The sequence below is a fragment of the Pteropus alecto genome, unplaced genomic scaffold (genome assembly GCF_000325575.1).
Source record: "Pteropus alecto unplaced genomic scaffold, ASM32557v1 scaffold7, whole genome shotgun sequence".
Lineage (NCBI taxonomy): Eukaryota > Metazoa > Chordata > Mammalia > Chiroptera > Pteropodidae > Pteropus > Pteropus alecto.
The window spans coordinates 61,496,096-61,515,459 of record NW_006494614.1 but is presented as its reverse complement, the minus strand read 5'-3'; positions in this window follow the sequence as shown (position 1 = coordinate 61,515,459).

The following is a 19,364-nucleotide window of genomic DNA, read 5'->3' as shown; positions in this document are numbered from 1 at the left end:
CCCCCAGCTCCCTCCTCTACCCAGCTGTGCAACATTGAGTAAGTGAATTTACCTCTTCGAATCTTAGGTTCCACCTGGAGAGAATGGAGACCAAATCCCCACTCACCATTTAGGGTTGTGAGGCGAAAAGTAAAAGCGTACAGAATTCTAACTCAGAAAACTCAAACGGCAAGTTCAGTTCAGGGGCTCAGCTGTGGGATCGCCATCCTCCACCGTGCAGATTCGAGCACAGGTGCCAGCTGCTGGGTTCTGCAGTAGCCTGTTGCTGAGGACGTGGCATAAACCAGGAAGGGGGAGGCCTCCGTTCCAGGCTGCCTGAGCCACCAGGTGGCCTCGGGCGTCTCACTCCCATTTCTGGAGACTCAGTTTCCCACATCTGATCAGCTAGGACAGCGGTTCACGTGGTTCTACACTGGAATCACCCAGCCCCCCACCTCCCTTAGATACCTCCTTCAGTTGATGGGGGGTGGGACAGGGCTTTGACGTGGTATTTTTATTAGGGGTTGAGTTGTGTTCCCCTAAACAGCGTTAAAATTCTGAACCCAGTGACTATGAATGTGACTGTATTTGGAAAAAGAGTTGTGCAGATGCAGATCGCGTTAAGATGAGGTCATTAGTGCGGGCCTACTCTGATACGACTCGTGTCCTTATAAAAAGGGAGAATTCGGACACAGATATACACAGGGGGAAACGCCATGTGGAGATGGAGGCAGAGATGGAGTGATGTGTCTACAAGCCAAGGAGCACCAAGGACTGCCAGCAAATAAGCAGTGGATGGAGGAGAGGGCTGGACAGATTGTCCCTCACAGTCCCAGAAGGAGCCAGTGCTGCCGACACCCTGGCCTCAGACTTCTGGCCTCCAGGACTGTGGGGGAGCTCAGCTGTCTAAGCCGCCCAGTGTGGGGGGCCATTGCTGCAGCAGCCCCGGGGTGCTCACACACCAGGTGGTTCCAATGCCCTGGCCTACTGGAAATAGAAGGCAGCTAAAGTCCTGCCTCACTCGTAAGTGTTCACGTCCCTGGGGCTCCTTGGAAATGACAGGGTTCTGGAGCACTTGGAGGAAAGCACTAAATTCTAAAGGGGGATGGTCTCTTTCTAGGCTCACTCTTTTTGGGGTGACCCATCTAGGAGGGTCTGGGTGAAGGGAGATGGCCTCGATCCTGGGTGCAGAGAGGTGAGCGTGGGAAAGGTCACTGTGGGCTTCGCCTCGAGCAGCGGATGCTGTGGCCGCCTGCTGATAACCCACATAAGGAGACAGAGGGGATGGGAGGTAATATTGGTGCAAAACACTCAGATAAGGCAAAGCAAACAGGGCCTGGCTATCATTTCTGGCAGGCCATCAAAGCCTGTCACCCACCAACACAGCGGGTGTTCCGGAAACTTCTCCTGGTTTGCAGGTCACACGGCCAAAACACGGTCATTTTTCCTCCCTTTGCACTCACTCATCTCTGGCCATTGGACATCGAAGGGATGGATGGTCAGGGGTCTTTGAAGAGTGGCTGCAGACATGGAGGGGCCTGTCAGATATAGAAGGCGGAGAGGCAGAGCTAGAAGGCACTTCGGGGGGATGAGGAAGAGAGGCTGGGAGAGGATGGCCCCTGTTCCAGGCCCTTTAATCAGTTCTCCTGCTTTAGCAGCGAGAAACCTGAGTTAGAGGGAGGGGACCCACCGAGGTCTCAGGGCCAGTTTGGTAACAGATGAAGATGAGAGCGTGACACATTTGGGACCTGGTGACGATGAGTATACCTAGGCAGCATCCAGGGTTTGGTGGGCGTCAGGCTCCAGGCGAGTGGCTCAGTGCACGTGGCCAGCCGCGTCCCTAGCCCAGCCCAGGGGAGGTGCTCTTATCCCCACTCTGCAGAAGCCCGAGGGCTGGCACAGGTCTGCAGGAGACCAAGAGTCCTGCGCTGTGCTAGACCATGCCGACTGCCCCCCAGGACAAGGGTTCTGAAATGGGGTGATTATGCCCCACAGGGGACACTGAGCTATGTCTGCAGACTTTGTTATAATTGGAAGGGATGCTAATGGCATCTAGTGGGTAGAGGCCAGGGATGCTGCTCAACACCATATAATACTCAGGACAGCCCCACCACAAAGAATCAGCCAGCCCCAAATGTCAACAGTGCTGGTGTGGAGCAGCCCTGCTCTTGACCAAACTTCCCATATTATAGAACGCTCTGAGATGCGTCTGTTCATTGGTTGTTTCAGGTGGCAGTGGAGATTTGTGTTGTCCCATTCCTTATGGGATACATGGACATGGGTGTATAATCTTGCATGAGTCCTGAGGGGCTGAGTGTAATCTGTGGAACTTTCCATTTAACTTCTCACCACACAGATGAGGTACCAGGTCCAGAAGCAGGGTTCAAGTTTCCCCCAGAACTGTATCATATGCCTCCCTTCCCTCCTGCTTGAAGCCTCCTTGCCTGTTCCGCCTTGGACTCTACTGTCCACTCCCCATCCAGAGTGATTTCCTTAAAGGCAAATCCAGCTCCATCACTTGTTGCTAGAAAGCTTCCGGCAGCGTTAGATAAAATCCCAGGACCTGCATGATCCTGCCTGGTCATTTCCCTGACCCTGCTTGGCCTTCTCAATGCTCTACAGACACGCCAAGTGCACGCCCACCACGGGGCCTTTGCACAGTGGTTCCCTCTGCCTTCGAGGACCCCTAGCTATTTCCAGGATTCACTTCTTGACCTCTGCAGCTCTGTCATCAACAAGACCTCTGGTGAGCACTCTATCGAAAGCAGCACTCTCGTTCCTTCCTTCGCTATCCTTCACCCCCTATATTGTTCTTCGTAACATTTATCACCATGTGATATATGAATTTATCCATGTAATCTTGCAAATAAACATTTACTGTCTGTCTCCCTCACTGGCACATAAACTCAGAGAAGGCTGGGCCTTGGTTGACTGTGGTTCTTGCTGTATCCTCAGCTCTGAGAACACGATATGTGGTGATCAGGACCAAGATCTGAGGGGATGCAGGAGAGCTGAGACTGGAGCCCTGCCCTCCGCCCAGCTCAGTTCTCCCCAGGGAGGGAGGGTGATGGTCCCGGGAGGGTGATGGTCCTTGTTGCACTTGCTTAGAAAAAAGAAAACCCACTGAGACATGGGAATGGTGTTCCCCCCAAAGATATGTCCATGTCCTCATCTTCAGAACCTGTGAATGTGACCTTAGTTAGGGTCTTTGCAGACGTGATTAAGCAAAGGCTCTTGAGATGAGGTCATTCTGGATTATCTGGCCAGGCCCTAAAACCAGCGACAAGTTTTTTTATAAGAGACACAGAGGAAAGACACGCACAGAGAGAGGCCGTGTGAAGATGGAGGCAGAGATCGGAGTGATGTAGCCTCAAGCCAAGGACCACCTGGAGCCCCCAGGAGCTGGAAGAAGCAGGGAGGAGCCTCCCCTAGAGCCTCTGGAGGGGGCACGGCCCTATTGTCACCCTGATTTCAGATCTCTGGTCTCCAGAACTGGGAGACAATAAATTTCTGTTGGTTTAAACCACCCAGTTTGTGGTAATTTGTTGCAGTGGCCCTAGGTAGCTAATGTTTCACCTATTTCGATGTTCAGAAGTCTGAATGTTTCTTTCAATTGCACTATAATTCGTGAGTCGCACAGGCTAGGTAGAATGCTGGTTTACAATCTGGCGTCTGCAGGAACGAGGGAGTTGCTAAGAAATCAGCCAGCATCACATTCCTGAAGTCGAGGGCAGAGAGAGTTGAGGGGTTGAGATGAGGAGCAGATTTCCTTGTAATCAAATCCAGAAGCCGCCTTGTAAACCTCATTCTGAGAGACCCTCTGGGTCCTGAACGTAGGCAGTGAAACAGTGGATCCGATCCCTTCGTGTGGGCAGACTCCTGGGGGCTGGCTGTCCGGTGATTCTGGGCAAGGAACATAACGGAAAGTTCCAAGAGTGTCACTCAAGTGGCTTTGGTCTGTTTCGGGGACAGAGTGAGCAGCTGGCTGCCATCATTCTTACTAATCACCCCAGCACTGGGGCAGCCCTTGGGGTGCTGAGCTTCTGGGGGTTCTGCTGGAGGCTCACTGTGAATCTTCCACACGAGGACTGAGAAGAGCTGAAGCCTGCCCCTCGTTAACTCCCTGAAAGGACATTGGAAAAGGGATGTGACCATGAGTCTGCTTTCCAACTACGACTGTGACCAACCCCGGTGGGGTGCCCCGTGAGGCTTCGAGCCAGAATTCCAAGATCTGGAATTTGCGTGTTGGGTATAGTGGGATGGATACTGGGACCAGGGCAACATGTGGAGAGTCTAAACTGCCCGTTATTAATGACCAGAAGGCCTGGGACATATCATTTGCCTCTGAGCCTTGGTTTTTCCATCTATATGGTGGAGGGTACAAAACCGCCAGGAGAATAAAGAAGGTCATAGCTAAATGAACAAGAGACTGGGTCAGTTCTTGTTTCGAATAGGGCTTTGCCATCTATTGGAGATATGATTAAGCTAAAGATCTTGAGGTGAGATCATCCTGGATTACCTGGCCAGGCCCTAAATCCAATGACGAGTTTCTTATAAGAGACACAAAGGAAAGACACACCTAACTGCTCTAAGCCTCAGTTAACTCATTAGTCAGAAGGAGATTGTAGTAGAACCTTCTGACAGGGTTGTCAAGAGGTTCAGTGAGAAAATGTGTGTAAAGCCTTTAGCACCTTACAGTAACTCGATAAAAGGGAAGGACTTTTTAATGCCCACATTGCAGTCTGAGTGTTGAATGATTTGAGTTCCAGGATAGTGGTTACTGCTTTCAGCTCTGTGACCTTGGCTAATTTATTTGCCCACTCTGGGCTTCCTTCCCCACCTCCCCCCGCCCCAGTCTGAAAAATGATGATAAAAGGGCCCATCTCATTGGCTGGTTGCAAGGATGACGTGAGATTTTGACCTAGAATAGTGCACAGCATACAGGTGATGGCTTGTAGCCATCATATGTCATTACGGTGGCACTCTGCCACAACTTGACAATGGCCTTCTCTTCGTGTGGAGTGTGCATGACTGAGGGTCCAGGGAGGGAGCTGAGAAGATTCCTTCATCCAATGTCTATCCTACCTTTATTCTTTGCCTCTGTTAAGGGTCAGGTGGCCTTCATTCCAGGGAGGGCAATAGAAGAGAAGTAAGCAGACAAGTAGCTAAAATAATTTCAGATACTGTTGAGTATATATACACATATACACAATTGATGGGGTGAGGATGACAGCTGCCTCTCACCGTGTCCTAACTCTGCAAAGTCAGGCTAAGTCCTGCACATCCATTACCTCATCTAACACTCCCTTTCTCCAATAGTCTTAGGAAGTGGGCAATATTATCATCTACCATTTCGCTTATGAGGAGACCAAGACACAGACAGGTTAAGTCACCTACCAAGGCCACATGGGAGAGGCAGGAGTTGAACTAAATTAGTCTGGTTCCAGAGCCCTGTCTTCTAATGGCCTTGCTATATTGCGGTGTGTCCATGGGTGTGTGCATGCATGTGCAAGTGTGTGTGTATTAGCATGTGCACAGCTATATGTGTGTTTATGTATGTGAGTGTGCTCACACATGCCTCTGTGTGCATAGGTCTATTGTGTAGGTGTGTGCAAGTGTGAATATGAGCACGTGCATAGCTACATGTGCCTGTGTGTGTTTGTGCACCTGTGTGAGTGTAATGTCAGGGGCACATCTGTAAAGTGTGTGACTGGGCAAGCTTGTCAGAGGAGGCTCATTTGGACATAAACAAAATGAGATGAGCCACATAAGACCTAGAGAAGGTCCCAAGCTGAGTGACAGGTGAGTGTACAGGCCCTGAGGAATTGGCGGGTGCACATCTCAGAACAGTCAATGGTCCTGCAATACCCATGTGCATCTCTCAAAGCCCAGCTTCAGGGCTGGGTGCACAGAGTAGGACTGGAAAACCCGCCTCCCCACACTGGCAGGGAGCTTCTGCCTACTTGGCATAGGCTTTCAGAACAGTGGCTTCCCTGGCTCCAGTGGGTGGTCCAGGAAAGCTGCCATATATTTCCCCTTTCTTAGGGCTTAGGGCAGAAGCCACAGAGAACCTGGACTGAATTTCTGAGGCTGTGTCCTGACAACTTTCTCTTCCCATCTCATTCTTCTCCAGGTGCTCTGTCCATGGCGTGCCCAGACCCACTGGTTTTGGACTGAACCCCTTTTATACCTTGTGCACTCCCTGCTCCCTCCAGGACACGCAGGCCTCCCTTCTGGGGGACACAGTGCTAGGCAGGGGCCCGCTCTCTTCCCTGGCTACCTGGTCTCGGAGGCCTCCTGTTCACCCGTCAAGACCCGATCTTCCAACTGCTGGACAGCCACACGAGGGACTGATGGGTTTTACATCCCTTGCCCTTCTCAGAAGGGAATAGCTGTCTCCAAATGCTGAATATGAGACGCGTTTTTCAAATTCTTTGACGGAATGCTTTTCACGGGGCCAAGGGGCTGATAAATCTTCCTCACATCCTGCCTGCCAGGCCTCCATGAAGTCTTGATGGGGGCAAGAGGGCTGGGGCCACTCCCATTTTCTCCCAGAGACTGTGGGGGTGCTAAGAGGTGGGGTGGCTGGGGGCCAAAGCCCTGCGGTCTCAGGAAGGCCACGTTAGCGTCTTAGAAGGAGGCTCAAGGCTCTGGAGTAGGACTGACTCCAGGCTTTGGGGACATGGGAGCAGAGCAGACCCAGAGGTCCAGACCTTGGGGCCTCGGTCCAGCTGGGCAGACAGACCCTTGTCTTATACATCCATGGAAAGTCATGACTGCCCGAGGGAGAGGTGTGAACTACCACCTGAGCTCTTTCTTGGTGGGGGGTTTGGCCTTGTGAGGGATGTGGGTTGACATATGAAGGAGCAGATTTAGTGAGGAGGACCTTGGGGGAGTATGAAAATATATCGTGAAAATGGAGGCTGAAAGAGAATAAGCTTTGCACCACTTTGCCTTATGTGTTCAAACTTTATGTGTGCATGGTTACATGTATGTTCACATGTGTGACATTATACACACTTGTTCACTGCTATACATGTGCTTGATTGGCAAAAAGTCTTGAACTGTGCATTTATGATGGATGTGCTTTTCCTTATGTATACAATACTTCAGTAAGAAGTTAAAAAAGCATTTGTCACCCACAACATCTGGATCATACCATATGAAAAATAAGTGTTGTTTCTGGGGGTTGGGAGTCTATGGCATTCACCTGCTCCCTCACCCCCATGTTTTCTCACCTATGCTCCCATAGTCTATGTTTGTTTGTTTTATAATGAATATACATTATATCAAGTGTTTAAAGATGCCCCACTCTCTTGGGTTAGGCTCTTCTGCCTGTCGCAGGAGAGTAGAAGTATTTGAGTCACACCGCATGTCCAGGTGTGGCTTCTTATCAGAACAGAGAGTCCACGAATTAGCATGCCTGGACACAGGGTCTTCCATCAAACACAGACAAACACCCTTATCTCATTGAATTCTGCAGATGACGGGCGTAGGAGACTCTCCCAGGTCAGTCTTAGTGACGGAGAAACCAAGAGGGAAGGTGAGCTGATGTAATTGGTCAGGTGCCACTTAGGGAAGTTATCAGGGCTGGGCCCTTTCCTTTAGAACTCAAGATCAACTGTTGGGTCTGTCATCCACCTATTCATTCATTCATTCAGCAAATATCGGTTGAGCATCTGCTAAGGACCAGATCCTGTTTCAGGTGTTGGGGATACGACTGTGAATCAAAGTCCTGCTCTCAGGGGGTTATATTTTAGTGGGCGAGGGGGGCAAATATTCCAAAACATGGAGAGTTGTCAATTTTGCAAATACAACCAGGGCAAGTAAGGGATGGAGAAAGGTGCGGATGCTCTTTTAGTCAAGTGGGAGGCAGGCCTCTTTGACAAGATGATGTTAGAGCTGAACTCTCAGTGAGAGATCAGGCATGGCAAAACCAAGGTCCTGGGGTGACTACGTGGTCAGAGAGTTGATGGACAGCAAGGCAGCTAGCTAGCGTGGCTGGATTGGAGTGAGCAAAGAGGAGGGTGCTTGCAGTGAAGCCCATGTGGCAGAGGGGCGGGCAGGGCAGGCCAGGTGGTCTTGGTAAGGGCTCTGATTTTATCCTGAATGAGATGAAAGCCACTGGACTGTACAGGATGTCCATGTGTGGTGGTTGCAAGCACTACACCATGGAGAGGTGGGTCCATGTCCCTGCCCTTGAATTGGGGGTGGGAGGAGGCTGGTGACTGAGCAATAGAATGCAGTGGAAGTGATGCTCCATGTCTTCCAATGTTTGGCCACCAAAGGCCATGTGACTGTCCCCTTATGTGTGGAAACATTTGCTCTTGGAAGGCTGACAGCCATATACAAAGTCCATCTACCTCAAGGCTGCCATATTGTCAGGAAGAATGGGATGATGGCAAGAGATATGTTTGGGATCTCTTTTCTCTGTTGCAGGAGACCACTAGGACCCCTGGTTCCTACAACCCAACCTACCCAATCTCTTCATTTATGCCTCCTGAAGCTTTCCAGATATTTCTAGATTGGTCAATGGAAGAAAAAGTATTGAATGCAATGAGAACAAGATCCAATTTTCTAATCTATATCATGTTTAACTTGGATAGCTCTGTAGATCCTATTTTGGCTTAGCCCTCTCCCCTCTCCTCTGCCTACATGATTCTGTTATTGCAGAGAAAGCAGAATCAGGCAAACCTAGCTCGAATCCCAGCTCTGGCTGTGCCCTTCCACATCTTTGAGCCTCCTCTCTAGAGGGGAGTTATAATGATACATAATTTAGATTGCAAGGAAGAACAGAAGTAATAATGCATATGAAAATTCTCGACGCCCACAGACCTCTTAGCCACTGTTTCCTTTCCTCCTTTCTTTTCTTTCTTAGAAGGTTTTATGGATTCAAGTAGAAAAGTGGGCCACTCTTTCTTTCACTAAATTCACCATCTGGAGAGTCATGCAAGCCCCCTTCTCAGTATCAGCCTTCCCACAGCCCTGTCACTTGATGCTTTCCTGAGATGCTGCTGAAAAGGAAAGTCAGAGTTTCCACAGGCTTTTGCTAAAGCAGACTTATCTGGGGAGTGGGTCTCTTCACAGTGATTTGCTAGTGTTGGTTGCCCTTTCCCCAAGGAGCACAGAGCCCAGCTGGGGCTCAGCTTTGCGGATCTGTTCCAGTCAGCTATTGCTATGTAAGGAACTGCCTCAAAGTGTCAGCTCACTGATCCAGGTATTGCCTGGGTGGTTGTCACTCAGACTCCCTCATGGCTACAGTCAGATGGTGGCTGGGCCTGGGGTCATCTCAAAGGCTTCTTTTCTCCTAGCATCTGGACTGAGAGGACTCAAATAGCTGGGCCTTCGGGCAGCTGGGGCTCCTCTAGTATTTCTCTCCTTATGTGGTCCTGCCAGCATGGTGGCTTATGGCAGCTAGACTTATTAAATGATGGCTCAGGGCATCGAAGTTCTTTACACATTTGATTCATTGGTCCACTGTAGGATGATCACATGGAAAAGTATTCTGGGCAGAAGGAGCAGAAGTTGCAAAGCCTCTGAGCTGAGAATAAATATTGCTTCAGTTTTTCTCTCTAAAATGGGAATGGTAATTCCTTGTACACCTTGCTGCTGGGTGAATTGAATAAAATGAAGCCGATGAGGTGTAGGTGTACACCCTGCTCAGAGAATTAAGGCATACATCCCAGAGAAGCTCCTGTAGGTGAGGATCGTATATGGAGGGTAGCCTGACCTGCATGCAGCTCATTATTGCAGATGCCATGCACCAACTCAGGGCCCTAGGTCAAACTGGAGACTAGAATCTGGACATGGGGACATCTGTCACCACAGGGGGGCATTTCTTCTGCCTCTTAAAGCCAGAATTATAAATGGCTCCTCTGTGTTCTGCCACACCGAAGGCAGCCCTCCACATGTCACCCGTCAATAATGGTGTATATTTAGCAGCAGCCTGCACTGGGGAAGCCTAAACCTGCACTTGAAAGCATAGGCATGGCCTTGCAGCTGCCTATATGGACTTAGGTAGGGGGGCTGGACTTGGGAGTGGGTCAGAGGGGAGACAGGGGTGAGCCGGAGGTCAGAGGACAGGTCACATTTGTTTCACAAGGTGGGACAATAGAGCCCAATCTCTGGGTGGCCTCTCTTTAGGTGGCGAGAGGCTGAGTTAGAGGTCCTGGTGCCTCTGACCCTGTCCATCCATGGCCCACCCCAGGGTCCGGCCTGTGACTGTGGAGCCCATAGGGTGAGTTCATGGATGCAGGGCTGCTGGCTGTGAGGCCCGGGGCTTTCCACAGGCCTGGCATGTGGGCATCCTGAGAACACCTGGCCCCTTACTGAGTGCCAGGGTGACTTGGCCATTTCAGGCCTGGGTTGCTATGACTGTAAAGGGGCATACAGACCCAGGGCAGGGGTCTTATAAGGGCCATTCTTCCCTCCAAGTAGGACGAAGAAGCATCTAGAACTGGTGGGCCGGGAGAGGCCAGAAAGCTGTGTCACTCACATGCCAGGAAGACAGGCAGGTAGAGTCTACACTCTCAATCCTCCCAAATATCTTTTCGCTCCTGGCTTCACGGGAAACTTAGAGAAAATAATCAGCATGACACTTCTTAAATTAAAACAACTATATTTTTTATTAAAAAGTAATAGATGCTCATTAAACATTCTTTTGATAATGTAGAATGGTCTAAAAGGAAAAAAATGAATTGATCCTACCCTTTAACTGTTAAGTATATGTCATTCCAGATCTTTTTATGTTTTGATCATGACTTACCTTATTATTTATATGTGTGCGTATTTTTAATAGGCTCAGACTATAATTCTAGCTACTGCTCACCTTTTCTCTTCCTTGTGCCTGCTATCCTAACCCATTGCTCTATTTCCAGCCCATCCCCCCTAGAATTTAGGCCTAATTTTTCCAAGTGAGCTATAGCCCAGAGGATTCTGGGAGAGGGACAGGCAGTGGGGGAGGAGCAGAGACAGGACAATGGGGCCTTGTTTTCTATGTGGGCAGAACTACACTGGACCCCACTGGCGAGTGTGTTGGCTCCTTGCAGAGTCAGCAATCTGCCCTGAGCGAGTGAGAGGCTAATTAAGAGGGGCTCACTCCAACGTGAGCGCTGGCTGCACATCAGAGGGCCCATGGTGATGACTGTTTTGGTCAGGAAGCTGGGGACATTGTCATTGGGGAGGACAAACCAGGGCATAGAGGTGCCGGCTGCCGGCCTCCCCCCAGCTCCTGCCCTTTATCAGTTTCCTCCTCCCTCTGGCTGCAAACAAAAGGCTGCCAGTACCTGGGGGCCGGGGAGACACTATGACACAGGATGTTCCCAGCATTTTGGATATTTCCTCCGCCGTCTGACTGATACGTCCTAGAGAAAGCGCTGGGATTCTCCAGGGAGCACGGGGCTGTAAAAACTCCAAAACACAGTAATAACAAAGCCATAAATCTGGGCCTGCCACAGCAGCTCTCGCTGAGGGCGTCCAGCTCAGGCCACAGCATGTGGCCAGGGGAGGCCCAGGAGCTCAAAAGTAGTCAGAATCCCAAGCCGTAGAACATGGCATGCAGCAACGATTTCCATGCTTTCCACGGGTCGCGGTCAGTGCTGGCTTTTGTCTAGGGAGTGAGCACGTATAGGTCACGCTCTCATATGATATAGCAAATGGGAGCGGAACAGGCAGGGGATCTGGGGTAAGGGTAGAAGGCAGGGGCAAGAGCCCCAAATTTGGTGCCTAGAGCAAGGTTTGGATCTCAACTGTTCTTTCTCAGCTGAACCAGTTGACTAACCTTACAACGTTGGACTTCCCTCTTTTGTAAAACAGGGCTAATGACAGTACCTGCTCGTAAGTTTTATGGGGAGGAAGAAATGAGCTAGTGCCTGTTAAGCATGTCACGTGGTGCCGAGGAGAGAGTTTGACCCACTGCATATCTACATTCCCTATCATCATCTTTCTCATGAACACTGTGTCCTTTCTGCAAACAGGAACCTCTTGAGGTATTTCACACAGAGGGATTTAATACAGGGGTGTGGTTTTATAGCCAATGAGCGAGTGGAGACATTAAGCAGGCCAGTAAGCACCACAGGGATTAGAAAGAGCAGAACTTGTTGATCTGGAGGGACAAAGGAAGAGACAATGTCTTAGAACCCAGGAGCTGGGGCCACCTGGTAAAAACTGGCACCCTGGTGTTCCTGTCTGATAGGAACAGGGACCATGGAAGGAGGGGCATGCCAATAGGAGCTGGAGCTATCAAGGAGATGAGGAGAGAGAGGGAGAGAGAGAGAGAGAGAGAGAGAGAGAGAGAGAACGAGAAATACCCTGGCTTTTCCTTCTTCCACAAACAGAAGTCAGAGAGTGAGAGAGCCTGGGAAATGTAGTCCTGCAGATAGTGAGAAGTGGGAGGAGACGGTCCCAGACCAGCACAGCCCAAAGATGGTGGTGGCTAATGATGGGGTTTCTGGGGAAAGATTTTCTGGCATTGAACCCCAGCACCCTACTTTCTAGCTGAGTGGTCTTGAGTGAATTATATATCACATCTCTTGGCTTTGGCTTCTTCATTCATAAAGAGGGGATATTGAAAATTTTAACTTACTGAGGTGTTATGGAGAGCAAACATGATAACATATATGAAGTCATGAGCCGAAGACTCGGTCTAGAGCACATCCTCAATAAATATCACATATTTCAGAAAACTGGATTCAAGCAGAGAACAGATCAAGGCCTGAATGCCAGCAAACATTGCCCAGCTCTCAGCATAGCACTTGGCATGTCTGGGGTTGGGTCCCTTTTCAAAGAAACAGGTATAACAACCACTCTCTTGGGAAGGAATCACTCATCAAAACTCACCACATCGTCTGCCAAGAATGACATAAGCTCCGTGCTGAAGATGGCTTCTGGAGGTAAGGAAACAGGTTGCGGGCATCTCCCAGCACACACATTCTTCAGGGATTAGAAAACCATTAGCTGTTACTGTGATGGAGACATTCAGCAGTGGCCACTGGTCATTGGCAATATGGGCATGTCCCTGCTTCTCATTTCCCCGTTCAGGGTTCTCAACATTCCCATCACCCTGGCACAGTGTGCTGATGTGGCTTCTCATCCTGGTTGAGTTCACACTGAGCTCTCGAGTGGGAAGAAAATGTTCTGTTTCTGGATGGGAGCCTCTGAGTAACTTCTTCACTTCCTGGGCAGGTCTTGAAAAGGGCCACGGAGTGAGTAATTCTCACCACACCCTGGTGGACTGGCCAGTTGGAGCATGTGGGGTACCGGCCCTTCTCTGGGCCTCTTGCCTTTGTCATGCTGTTGTCTAAGTGGATTAACTAAATCGAACATGCTGATGAAGCTTAGGAAACCAGATTTTGGATATGCTTTGGATTGTTTCTCAACTAGCTCTGAAATGAAGCTGCAGTGGCTGACGTGAGAATAAGTCTTTGTCTCAACAAAGCATCTATAAAGAAAGTGATTATGGTGGTGGTAATTATGATGGTGGTGGTGATGGTGGTGGTGGTGATGGTGGTGGTTATGATAGTGGTGGTGGTGATGATGATAAGGATGATGATGATGATGAGATGATGATAATGGTGCTGATGATGGTGATGGGGATGATGATGATGGTGAAGATGGTAATGGTGGTGGTGATGATGATGGTGTGATAGCTATCATTTTTTAGTGTTTGTTATCAGGCATAAACCATGCTAAGTGCCATGTATATTCCACTTAATCCTCCCAAGAGCTCAGGGAGCCAAATGCTCGTCTGTAAAATTACCCCTATTTTACAGTTGAAGAAACTGAGGCTTGGAAGAGTGAAGAACTTACCTGGGGTCATAGCACTTGCAGGTGGCCAGGTACAGTTATTGTGGGTCTGTTTGATGCCAGAGCCCACATGTGTCTCTATATCCACTGGCCCCCATGCTGGCACAGTGCTAGACTCTGGGGAAGCCGTGACCATGAAGACACAGGGAAACGAGTACTAGAACTTGAGGTTCCAATACAGTGAAGTCAGACTTACTGCAGAGCAGACTCTTACTGTCCCTTCAAAGCCACCAAGGCTGCCAGATTCTGAGGATCCACCCCACCTAAGAGCAGAGAGCACAGTTTTCTGTCTTGGGAGGATGCATGAGGGTCAGAGCTGCTTCTGGAATGGCGGGGGGCACTCTTTTCCCTCACGTCTCCCCACATGTTGTCAGTGAGTGGCTGTGAGTGACTGGGTAAAGGATGCATGAGGGTCAGAGCTGCTTCTGGAATGGTGGGGGGCACTCTTTTCCTTCACGTCTCCCCCATGTTGTCAGTGAGTGGCTATGAGTTACTGGGTTATCAGCTGAGGCTGGCGGCTGACAGGGAAGAGGGCAGGAAAAGACACACCAGCCTAAATGTGTGTTGGGAGCCGTGTTTATGGGATTGAAAGAGGCAGACAAAGAATCGCAGAGCTCTGACTGTGGCCAGCCTTTAGGCAGTGCGTACAGATATGTCTGACATGGACTTCGTGGACTCACAATTCCAGAACTTTCTCTCCTTAGTTTCACAACTTTAGACAAGAGACTTTTTCTCTTCCAGGCTCAATTTTCTCATCTGCACCCAGGAATAAACAGAGTAACTCCTTCCTAGAATTATCAAAAGTATAAATGAGCCAGTGCATACAATGCCTCCCATTGCATCTACCCCCGACTCGGTGTCTATTTGGGAGCTGGGCTCAGCTGAGCTTATTGGAGCTTCAGTACCTTTAGCTATGTCAAGGTGAGGGCATTACCCCATGTGACAGGTTGGGAAACAGGCTTGGAGAAGCCTTGGTCTAAATGACAGGGTGGTTTGACAACCCAAGACCTCTGAGTTCTAGCCAAGGTTTGGACACAAGGCTGAGCAGCCTTCCTGTCCCTGAGTTCTTTAGGCATGGTCACCTCCTTATTTTATATAGAAAAAATAGGCTTCATATATTATAAATGTTATAAAATATGTATAGTATTATGTAATATAATATAATAGCTAAACTATTATGCAATGTATACATTTTATAATCCACGATGGCCTTTATGTAGAGGAAAGTGAATTGAGTTCCGTTTCGGTTCAGGAGCTGAACGAAGCCCTGTGAGATGGTCGGGGACACCCTGGTGAATTGTGAAACCAGATGGGGACCCGCTGGCTCAGATGCCCTTGTGTTTTTGAAGAAGCATTTGGTTTTAGGAAAGAGAAAGCAGCTGTTCTATTTAACCCCAAGAGCTCCTTAAAAGAGAATCACAGCTTTGACCCAAAAAAGAAAATGGCAGGGTGGGGAGGTAAACTGCCTTTGCCGACCACCTTCAGAACCACAGTGAGAAGGATGACCACTCAGTGGCCACCGGTGGCTGGAGGACTTCTATTCTGCATATCAGCGAATCCTTCCCGTGACACCTGTGTGTGGAAACGGGTCTGCCTCTCCCTCCTCTGCAGGTGAGAAAATGCAGCTCAGGAGGTGATTTGCCAGGGTCCCTGCGCTGGGGGCCGGGATTCCCCTCCTGCTTTGGCTCCAGAGGTCTTGGCACACCTCCAGGCTGCCGCGCGAGATAAGGCTTCTGAGCCGTGTATTCCAGCTCATCCTGTGGGATAGGAAGGAAAGACTCCAGACATAATTAGAAGTGTTTCGGAGCGAGTGGAAAGTTCTCAGGAAATGTATTATCATTAGAGCTGGCCTCTCGCCTCCCGGGAGAGAGCGTGCATGGGTGTTTATTATGCCTACAATCACCTCCCAACTTCCTATATAAAATTCTTTTCATCAAAAATAAAGCAAAAAAGGTTGCTTCCCTGCGTGAACTTTTCTTTCAGCTGTCTCAGAGAATCTGAGACGTCATCAGCCCCCCAAAAGAAGACCTCTGTACGCCTGGTTTGAAGGGATTTCTGACCACCCTATGGATTCAGAAACTTCACTTAAATTGCCTGTGCCTCAGTTTCCTCATCTGCAAAATGCCTGAGAGAGAGAGGAGGGTATTGCATGGACGACCTCCAAAGTCCTCTCTGTCCCTAAGAGTCTTTCGTCTGGCAAAGAAAACCCAGAGAAGACAGCATGACCTTGGGGCTGAAAGCAGAGGCTCTAGATCAAGGCTGTGGCTCCAGAGTTTTGACTGCTGATCCCTGGGCACTGTCGTAGCCAGGTAACTGTGCGCCCCAGGCAAGGTGCAGCACTCTCTACTCTGGGTCTCCTTCGCTTCTGCTCCTCCCCTGCAAAGCCCTTCTCTTCTCACTCAGAGATGCATATTTAATGTCTGGTGTCTTAGACACAGAGCTTCGTTGTCTGTGACAACCATTGTCCAGTTGTGTCTCTTCTCACATGAGGACGATAGAGGTGAGATGGGACTTGTGCCTCGCACCCAGACCCAGCTCATGGAATGCTTTCTCCCTCCCGCCAGTAGGTGACCACAGCTGGGTACTTCCAGGGGACGACTTCTGGGGTAACAGGTGTGTCCAGTCCATTCTGCAGATGGGGACACTGCATCTCCTCAAGGCTCCTCCTGAAAGGTCTGTGTCCTACCATGGTCTAGCGCCGCCCTTGCCCTGGGGCAGCCTGCGGGCCAGGTGTCTGCTGTAGTGTGGCCTCTCTCAAGGATACTCACGCCACACTGGGGCGGGAAACCTTAAATAAACTCTAGGAAGAAAAGATCTGTTCTCCCTACTTTCCCAGAACCCAAGGGCTTCCACACTTTGGGAATGTGTTGATTTTGAACCTGAGCCCACCGTAGACCTGGACATTGATCAAAGAGTGTGTATTGTTTTTCCTAAAAGTGTTGGGACAGATCAGATCAGCAGAATTTCAGGTGCTGTGACTCAGCGTTTCCTCTGCTGCTACCACCTTCCCTCCCCGGCCCCCAAGCGAGGTGGCATCCAGTCCGTTTTCTCAGGGATGCATCCTGCAAGGTGGTTGAGGTCATGGGACTGAACTCAGACAAAAACGGGTCTAAATGTGCTGTTTACCATCTGCTCGGGATGGCTCCGGGCGATCTCTACCTCCCTGAATCTCTGCGTCTCATATTTTAAATGGGGGTAAGAATGCGGGTCGTACTGCCTACTTCATGGGTATGGTCAAGACGAAATGAGAAAACGGAAAATGTATGTGTGGTTTGTAGCAGAGAATATGGCTTAGAGTAAACACTTAGAGCAAACCTGTCAGTGACTCGACCGTTCCCTCGGCCGCCCCAGAGGTCATCGCACTCCCAGCTTCCTTCTTTAAGCACCTGCTTCTCTCTGCCCGACAGCTTCCTTGGCTCAGAGAGCGAAGCCATGCAGGGAGTCGGTGCCTGCAGAGTGGTCCCCCACCAGTGAGAGATGAGAGAACGTGGACAAACGCCCAGCTCTTTGTCCCTCAGGAGGATAATTCCAAGGTGTCCTCCACATGACCGCACGAGAGGCCCCCACAGGATAGCACCCCCATGACTGCAGCAGCCTCTTTAGTAATGCTTCCAGGTTGGCTTCCTCCCTTCCCAGTCTCGCTCCATCACTCCTCTCCAGGTGCTTCCTGAATTCATCTTCGAAATGGCTCACCTGTTCCCAAATCCTTGTCTCTCATGTCCCCATGTGTGCTTGGAGGGGACCCAACCGAGACAGTACTCAGTAAATATTAGCTATTATTATTCAAACAGGCTGGATGTGGAATGAGAATAAATTAATGGTCAAATTTCGTCCTCTGGTCTCCATTTCTCTTTATTGGCAGGTAAGAGCTCTTATCTATGCGACGCCACATGGCTGAACTGAAAACACTTGTTTAGTTATTATGTGGACTTTTCTAGAGCAGCTAATAGGCGTCCGGTGCTAGGTGAGCAGCGAGGGACCTAGAGCTGCACAGGCAGCACAGAAATCTAGGTTTTGCCTCGTATGCTGGGAACTAAGGGAAAGTTTGGGACAAGAGATACCATCACACTTGAGTTTTACCATCAGGGGTCCGGAATTGAGACACCACAGTGTTATTTGGATTTTATTGTCTTTCTGGAAGGAGAATGCATGACTTCGTAATAAAAAAAATATATATATATGTATTTTGAAGCCCCAAAAGCAGGGTGACAAGGCTGACGGGGGGCCGTGGACTTAAGCATCTTGGAGAGTGAGCCTCAGGCTTTGGGGTGGAGGGATTTCTGTGAGAATCTCATAAAGCTGATGGGATTCTGGCAGGAAAATGGTCTTCCACGTGGAATTCTGCACCCAGTGCAGGAGGGCATCGAACGTGAAAGAATCTTCTGACAATTCGGGCAGGTTTTACGGACTTTGGAGCAAAAGCGCTTGTCTGGCTTAATGCCAGGCGCAGATCCCATTTCCCCATAGGGAGCGCACACTTGTGATGAGGTCTATTTCTAATGCACACATGTGTTGGGGCCCATGGGGCCAGTCTAGGGGGCTTGTGGCCTTCACATGGATATGGGCAACACCTTCGTTGCAGGTGAAGTGAGTTCTCCTCGGTGCTGAACCTGACGCTGCAGACTTAGATTCGGGAAGAATGTCAGAACACAGGGACACCTGCATGCAGCAAATGGTTACTAGGGACTGGAGAGACCAGCCCTCTCTTCCCATAGCTGGCACTGGCCTGTCAAACGGAGAGGCCTGTCACCTCTCCCCAGGGCTGCCTCACTCCGTCGCAAAGCTGCCTGCCGCCCGGCCTCACTTCAATGACACGGATTGTCTTGTGCACAAATGCTCTCAGGATTTCCAAGTCTGCTATTGATTTTCAAACTGCAAACAAAAATGTATTCATTCGCCGGGGCTCGCCATCGCCTTACATTATCCACTTAGAGTCACATTACAAAAACAGCTTTAAACCGTTTTGCTTGAAATATTGGACACATCCACTCACTGACAGGGAGGTTTTGTTTGGTTGTCTAGCTCAGCTTCGGGGCATAACTTTTCACACTAATGGTGTACACACCCGTCACTTTGACACAAGTGGAGATGTTGGTATTTATTTTTGCCTCGAGAAAATGCTGGGGGAACAGGCAAGATAAAAAGAATTTCCAGAAAGGCCCGCACCAAACTTGCCACATCTGTGGGCACTGACGTTTTTCCCGGGCCTTTGAATGCCTTTGGTTTGAGGGCAGCGTCCCTTTTCTAGCCTTAAAGAATGGGACCTGGCTAGAAACGAGGGTTTCTCCCACCCCTGGCTCCCACTGACACCGATTAGGGAGCTCTGAAAAAATGCCAGCGCTGAGCCTCGCCTAAAGCCCTCATCCATCCGCGATGCTGACTAGGAGCGAGAGTGGGCAAGCTCTGCATTAACCGCTCCTGCTCTTTCAGGGAAGAGGGTCGTCACAGCTGTTCGGAAGCAGCAGAGTGATTTCTCCGGGCGTTCATTTCCGGGGACCACTATGGGTCCCCATCTCTTCTGCAGCCACCCTAGCCCAAGCTACCATCGTCTCCCACTTGGTGGCCTCATCTTATTTATTATT